Source organism: Canis aureus, chromosome 8, assembly GCF_053574225.1.
Source record: "Canis aureus isolate CA01 chromosome 8, VMU_Caureus_v.1.0, whole genome shotgun sequence".
In the NCBI taxonomy this organism is placed as follows: domain Eukaryota; kingdom Metazoa; phylum Chordata; class Mammalia; order Carnivora; family Canidae; genus Canis; species Canis aureus.
In genome coordinates, this window is record NC_135618.1 from 19,088,644 (window position 1) to 19,096,725 (window position 8,082).

The following is an 8,082-nucleotide window of genomic DNA, read 5'->3' on the forward strand; positions in this document are numbered from 1 at the left end:
TTTGTTTAGTTGGTTATTTATCACATATATATGGCAATTTTAAAAAATAAAGGAATAAAGAAACATCTATTATGTGCCATGCATGATCAATACCCTTAAGGAGCTAGCCAGAAAAACACATGTATAAATGGTGATGGGGCAACAGTAAAAAAAGTATAAGCAAATTTTTAAAAAATATCTTTGAGAACATAAAGGAAGTAAAAATTAATTATAATTGGGGGACATTTAGCAAAGGAGATTATATTTAGACTAAGAAGAATGAGAGTATTCCTCTAGATGGGGAAAGTAGGAGAAAGACAATACTGGCTATCAAAGAGCTTGAACAAATGTCCAGAGATGGGAACATGCATGGTGTGTTCAGGGGAAGGTGAGCGACATAATGTGACCACAGCACAGCACTTGTTGTGTCATAAATTGGTAGTAGGAGTAAAATTTCAAAATTTCCTGAGATCAGATTTTGCAGGACCTGGAATGTCTCAGTGCTGAGCAGTTAGGGTTTTATTTGTTGGGCAGTGGGACACCAGTGTCAATTTTAAAGTGAGGGATTGACCTGATTAAGGCTGTGTCTGGCAACAGTTTGGACAGGAAAGATCAAAGACATTAAGATGCCACTCATAGTCCCTAGAAAGATACTAAAGTCCTGAACAAAGACAATGGAGTTGAAGATGGTGGACTGGATTCAAGAGACAATTCAGCAATCAGTTGGATTTGAGGTGGGGTTAGAAGGAGGTGTGAAGGGAAGGGAATTTGACATCCAAGTTTCCAACTGAGGAACTGTGTGGATAGTGACACCATTAACCAAGACAGGAAATGTGGGAACAGAAACGTTATTGATGGAAATAAAGATTTTGACTTAGAAGCTTGCTTAGAAAGTGTATTTGAACCAGTAGCAGTGGCAGCTCTAGGAAGCTTGTAAGAAAGGCAGGATCTCAGACCTCCATCCTAGATCTACTGAATCAGAATCTATACTTTGTACAACATTTCCAAGTGACTTATACACACAAGAAAATCTGACAAACACTGGTAAAAGAACATACAAAGTCTGTTGTTGTGACACTATCATTTTGAAGGATTCTACCAAAAAGGGCTTTGTGGTTATATAAGTTTGGGAAAAGCTTTATGTGATGACCTACATGGTACTATTCTTGGAGATTCAAAAACTATAATTTAAAGAACAAATGCAGTCTAATGTTAGTGGAAAGAAGGAATTAATAAAGATCAGAGCAGAAATAAATGAAATAGAGACTTAAAAAGATAGTAGAAAATGTCAATGAACCTAAGAGCTGGTTCTTTAAAAATATAAACAAAGTTAATAAACCTTTAGCTAGACTCACCAAGAAAGAGTGGAAATAAGATCAGAAATGAAGGAGAAAATGCTACAACTGATATCACAGAAATATGAAGGATCATAAGAGATTATGAATAATTATATGCCACCAAATTGGACAACCTAGAAGAAATGGATAAATTCCTAGAAACATATTACCTTCCAAGTCTGAATCATGAAGAACTAGAAAATCTGAACAGGTCAATTAATAGTAAGGATATTGAATCAGTAATTTAAGAACTCTCTACAAACAAAAATGCCCAAGACCAGACAGCTTTTCTAGTGAATTTTACTTAACATTCAAAGGTGAATTAGTACCCATCTTCTCAAACTCTTAAAAAAAAAATAGAAGGAAGGAACGATTCCAAACTCCTTTTATGAGACCAGCATCATCCTGATACCAAAACCAGACAAAGGTATCAGGAGGGAAGAAAATTACAGGACAGTATCCCTGATGAGCATATATGCAGACAATCCTCAACAAAATATTAGCAAGCCAAATTCAACAATATTTCAAAAGGATCAAACACCATGATGAAGTAGGATGTATTCTAAGGATTCAAAAATGGCTCAACATCTGCAAATCAATCAATGTGATGCACAACATTAATAAAATGAAGGTAAGATAAGAGGAATCATATAAAACCACTTCAGTAGATGCAGAAAAGATATGTGATGAACATTCATTTATGATTAAAACTCTCGACAAGGTGGGTATTGAGGAAATATACCTCAACATAATAAAGGCCATATATGACCAGCCCACACCTAACATCATTCTCAATGGGGAAAAGTAGAAAGCTTTTCCTCAAAGATCAGAAACAATACAAGGATTACCACTTTTGACACTTTAATTTAATATAGTATTGGTAGTCCTAGCCAGACCAGTTAGGCAAGAAAAAGAAATAAGAGTATCCAAACTGGAAAGGAAGAAGTAAAACTGTCACTATTTGCAGATGACCTGATACTATATATAGGAAACCCTAAAGACTTTGCTCCCAAAATGGTGAAAACTAATCAATGAATTTGGTTAAGTTGCAAGATACAAAGCCCACAATACACACTAATTTGCATTTCTACACACTAATAATAAACTATCAGAAAGACAATGTAGGGAAATGATGCCATTTACGATTACATCAAAGAGAATGAAATACGGCTCTATCAGATGGGCCAGACCTGCTTCTGGAAGCAACAGCACAATGGCTGCCCAAGGAGAACCCCAAGTCCAGTTCAAACTTGTATTGCTTGGTGATGGAGCTATTGGAAAAACAATGTTTGTGAAATGCCATCTGACTGGTGAACTTGGGAAGTACATAGCCACCTTGGTTGTTGAGGTCCACCCCTTGTGTTCCATACCAACAGAGGACATATTAATTTCAATGTATGGGAGACAGCTAGCCAGGAGAAATTTGGTGGGTGCGAGACAGCTATTACATCCAGGCCCAGTGTGCCATTACAATGTTTGTAGGAACGTCAAGGGTTCCTCACAAGAACGTGCCTAATTGGCATAGAGAATCTGGTTCACGTATGTGAAAACATCCTTATTGTGCTGTGTGGCAACAAAGTGGACATTAAGGACAGGAAAGGTAAAGCAAAATCTCTTGTCTTCCACTGAAAGAAGAACTTTCAGCACTATGATATTTCTGCCAAAAGTAACTACTACTTTGAATAGCTCTTCCTGGGGCAGCCTGGGTGGCTCAGAGGTTTAGCGCTGCCTTCAGCCCAGGGAGTGATCCTGGAGACCCGGGATCAAGTCCCACGTTGGGCTCCCTGCATGGAGCCTGCTTCTCCCTCTGCCTATGTCTCTGCCTCTCCCTCTCTCTGTGTCTCTCATGAATAAATAAATAAAATCTTAAAAGAAAAAAAAAAAGAAAAGCCCTTCCTGGCTTGCTAGAAAGCTAATTAGAGATGCTCACTTGGAGTTTGTTGCCATGCCTGCTCTTGCCCCACCAGAGGTTGTCATGGCCCGAGCTTTGGCAGCACAGTATGAGCGTGATCCAGAGGCCATTTAGACAACTGTGCTTCCAGATGAGAATGATGACTTGTGAGAAAGTGCAGCTGGAGGCCCCTTCTTGGTTGCAACCCAACCAGAAGTCTGGTTTTATAGGCCACTCTCCTGCGATGTCAGTGGTGCAGCATCTGTGCCACCTTATTTTATAGCTAGGTGGAACATGTGTTTGATCTTTGGCATGCTGAAGGAGATGAATGGACTTTGGAGTGAATGTGGAAGTTGAAAAAGTACCTTCCTTTTTTGGACCTGCATATTTAGCTGTTTGGAATACAGTTGCTACACCTGCATGTGCTTTGAAGCATATTTATAATAGCCAAAACATGGAGACAATCTAAGTGTCTATTGATGGATGAAGGGATAAAGAAAATGCAGCATATATACATGATGGAATATTATTCAGCCATAAATAAGCATGAAGTCTTGCCATTTGTGACAACATGGATGGAACTTGAGGGCATTATGCTAAGTGAAATAAGAGAAAGACAAATACTATATGATCTCAGTTATATGTAGAATCTAAAAAAATGCCAAAACCAAGCACAAATCTAAGTTCATAAATATAGAGAACAGATTGATCGTTGCCAAAGGTGGGGGGTGTCTGGTAGGCAAGGTGGGTGAAAGGAGTGAAAAGGTACAAACTTTTAGTTATAAAAGAAATAAGTCCTGGGGATGTAATGTATGGAATGTTAACTATAGTGAATACTATTGTATTGCATATTTGGAAATTCCTAAGAGAGTAAATCTTAAAAGTTCTTATCACAAAGAAAAAAAGTGTAACTATGTGTCATGATGGATGTTGACTTCCTTGTGATTGTTTGGCAGTGTACCAAATAGTCATGTTGCATCCCTGAATCTACTATAATGTTAACAAAACAAAACTCCTGAAATTTGCATTAGTCTGTTAAAGCTCTGAAGAGTTCTTTAGCAATGAAATCTGTCTGATTTTGCTTAAACCAACATTTAAAAAATGTATTTTGTCATGAGGTAGTGGGTTAATTGTGTTCTTCCGAAAGATATGTTGAAGTTCTGATCTCCAGGACATATGAACGTGACCTTATTTGGAAATAAGGTTTTGTGGAAGTAATCGAGTTAAGATGAGGCTTTACCGTATTTGGGTGGGTGCTGTAGCCAATGAATGGTGTCTTTATAAGAGTTAGAAGAGGGAGGCTTCTAGAAAGACACACACAGCGAAGAAGGCTGTGTGATGACAGAGGCAGAGATTGGAGTGACACAGCTACAAGCCTAGAGAAGCTAAAAATTACTGGTAACCTCCAGAAGCTAGGAAGAGGCAAGGAAGGATTCTTTCCTGAGCCTTCAGAGGGAGCGTGGTCTTGCCAACACCTTAATTTTGGACTTCTAGCCCCTAGAACTGTGAAAGAATAAAATGGTTTTAAGCCATCCAGTTTGTAGTAACTTATTATTGCAACCCTAGGAAACTAATAATGTGTGAATCTCTAAGACAAATAACAACACTAACTAACATTCTGAGAGTCACTAGATTAGAAAATATTAGTTTAGAACAAACATGGAGATGTCCGGGGTATGTGCATGTGCAGCTGTCAAACAGGCTTTAGAAACTGGGTATAACTTTCAAGAGAGGGTCAGGATAGATGAGAGACCTTTGGGAGTAAAGCATGCAAAGGGGCAGTTTCAGCCTGGGGAAGGCATGACTTTGGCCAGGAAGAGCATTTAAACAAAAACCCTGGGAGGATAGCTGTAATTGACGGAAAATGGGAAAGGAGCAAGAGAATGGGCATTTAGGAGCCATAAAAGAAGAAATAGAAAGTGAAAAGATATATGCACCCCTATGTTTATTGCAGCATGATTTACAATAGCCAAATTATAGAAGCAGCCCAGATTTCCATCCATAGGTGAATGGATACAGAAGATGGTTAACAGAGGGGAAGTGGTGGGGGGATGGATGAAATCGATTAAAGGGATTGATGAAGAGCACACTTACCACAATGAGCACTGTGTAATGTATAGAATTGTTGAATGAAATTGTACACCTGAAACTAAGGTACCCTGTAGGTTAGTTATACTTCAGTCATAAAAAAAGAAATTTTGATAATAGGGGAAAAAAAAAAAGACTTTTAGCAATTAGGAAGTCAATAGTAATCTTCGAGAAAGCAGTTTGAGCGACCTGAAGTAGAGGCCAGCTTGCCATGGATCAAGGAGTGAATGAAAGGTCCTTCAGAAACAGAAGTCAAGGTAAAAGGATTTTCAGTTACCAATCCTCCTTGAAACCTTGAAAAAAGTTTTGGAAAATATTTTTTTTTCTGGAAAAAATGAAAAACCTCCACTTGAAAAAAATGCAAAAAAAAAGAAGAAGAAGAAGAAGAAAACTCCATCTTAAATGAAATCTAGAAACTTCATTATGAACAAAATCTGGCCAGTTCTGAGAAATGGAGACTACAACTGAGGGTGGAGACTGAGAACCCAGAAACCTCCTCAGATTTGAGCAGAGTCAGATTTCTAAAGGTACATGTTACAGTCTTCAGATCCAAAAGATCCTTCAGTTTCCTGGGATCTAGAGAAATGTGACCAGGGAAGAAGTGGACGTGTCCCTATGCAGACTCAGTCATCAAGCATAGAAGAATGGGTGGGGCGGAGCTGAAGGGAACCAGGGATATTGTCTGCACTACATCCTAGCCCCCAGCTAATGGCTGTACAGTGGGGAGGGTGGAGGAGAGACGACACTGTGCTTGCCAGATCACAACACAAATCAACATCCTAGCTGAGAGAGGACGAGAAATGTGCATTCAAAGGCCGAGGACAAATTTGGTGAGAAGGTTTTTGAGATAATACACTCCATTTAAAGCTCTGGGCTGCCTTTCTTCACAGTAGTCTTCAAGCAAATGATGGCCTCAGATAAAGTTACCCCAAGAAATGTAAATAACCACCAGAAAGGAACACATTAGGTCATATGCATAGGGATAAAAGAGGAAGGAGTAAGCAAAAGTCAGACAACATACATAAATCAGAAGAGAGATTGTTCTATGAATCTGACAGGGAATCTTAAAGACACTATAGGCAACATCATCTCTTGGGGAGGAGGAAGTGCACAGACACACACACACACACAATGATTGAAAAGGAGATAAGACAATGGAAGAAAATGAAAAAAAAACAAATTGGTAGAATTTGGTAAAAAATAAATGATGAGAGAGCATAAAATCAATGAAGAGATAAAAATCTCATTAAACCAAAAAAAACAACAAAACAAAACAAAACAAAACAAAACAAAAAAACACCCAAAGCAGAATAAGCAGAATTGAAAACATAGGGGTACAATGGTTAGGAGATGGTGAAGCAAAGCCTGCCCCTTTTAGGTGTCTCTTATTGAAGTGCTTCCCATTTCTTCTAAGTCTTATCTTGATGGTATATTCTGTTAATTAGTAACAGGAGAGCTGGGATTTGGATCCAGAGCAGTGGAATGAATTCTTTGATCCCTTTCATTCCTCCTTTAGGTGCTGAGTTATTCTTTTGCAATGTCTTTATCTTTACAAGATTTCCCTTAATAATTCTCATGAGTACCTTTTTTTGCGGCATAGAAATACTGATGATGTAAGCTGGTGAAGTGAAAACATATGGCCAATGGCTCCATGCCACACAAACAGTAAAAGAGGTTTCTAGAATCTTATGGAATAGTAAAGCATACATGGTATCTGTCCCCAAAGTTTTTTAATTGGTTAGACCTCAGCTTTATAATCTCCCTTAAACTGATGGCCTTCAAGTGGTTCTCATGCTCCACAGAGGTGAGAATGTCTCCGAACCATTGGCTTTAAGCGACTGGCTTGGAGTTTAATGGGCTGGAAGAGTCTCTGACAACAAATTTCAATGGAGAAGCCCATCTCAGAGAGCAGACCCTAAATTCATCTCTCAGTGCCCTTTCCCAAGGAAGTCAATTTCCTCTGTCCAATGAACAACTGCCCATCTTTGATTTGGGTTTTCTTTAAAGAACTTGCCAGTGGCCAGTGGATGTGTAAATGCTGTTCAGTCCATCCAATAATACAGCTCAGGCCAAAGTTTTGATACACAAGTCCTAATTCCCTGGAAAAATGATCACTTTTTTTAATGTTATCATGCAGTTGTTTTCTTGTTCTCTTGAGCATCACTAACCTACAGTTGGCCTTGCCTGCTAACATTGTGCATTAATTGAGGCTGGGAAACCTGATGTTAGGGGTTGAAACAGGTCCCAGGCTTCCTTTGGACTGTGTTGGCTAACACATGTGGCTGTGTGTGTGGGTTTAGCTCCCAAGAAGTACAAGAGGGTCAAGAAAGCTCTCCCCATAGGAAGTTCTGTTAAAAGAAAATGAAAACTCTAGAGGGCCCCACATGTATACCACAGGGAGGCCTCACACTAGAACAGAAGAAGCCAGGGGCAGTTTCATCATCTTAATGAATGGCACCACCACCCACCCAGTCAGAAATGTGTAATTATCCCTGATTTTTCTCTTGCTTTCATTTTCCATGTCTAATTTATCAGTAAGTCTCTTTGACTTTACCTCAAAAAAGGAGCATTGAGTCTGTCTTCTATTTCACTTCAACACTTGTGCCACACTCTCCTGAGCTCCTGTTCGGACTCTAAACAGTTTCTCGTCTCCCCACAGCCATGCATTTCCTCCTGCAGTCCGTTCTCTGCATAGTAGCCAGTACCATATAAGACACAGACCAGGTCACGTCACTCTTCTATTTAAATCTCCAGCAGCTTCCAGTTTACCTCAGAAAAAAATGAAAC

At 39.1% G+C, this 8,082-nt stretch overlaps 1 pseudogene; it reads left to right on the top strand.

Annotated features, from left to right (window-relative positions):
* Positions 1–2,529: 2,529 nt before the first annotated feature.
* Positions 2,530–3,378, top strand: LOC144318036 (GTP-binding nuclear protein Ran-like; annotated as a pseudogene).
* The last annotated feature ends 4,704 nt before the right edge of the window (positions 3,379–8,082 follow it).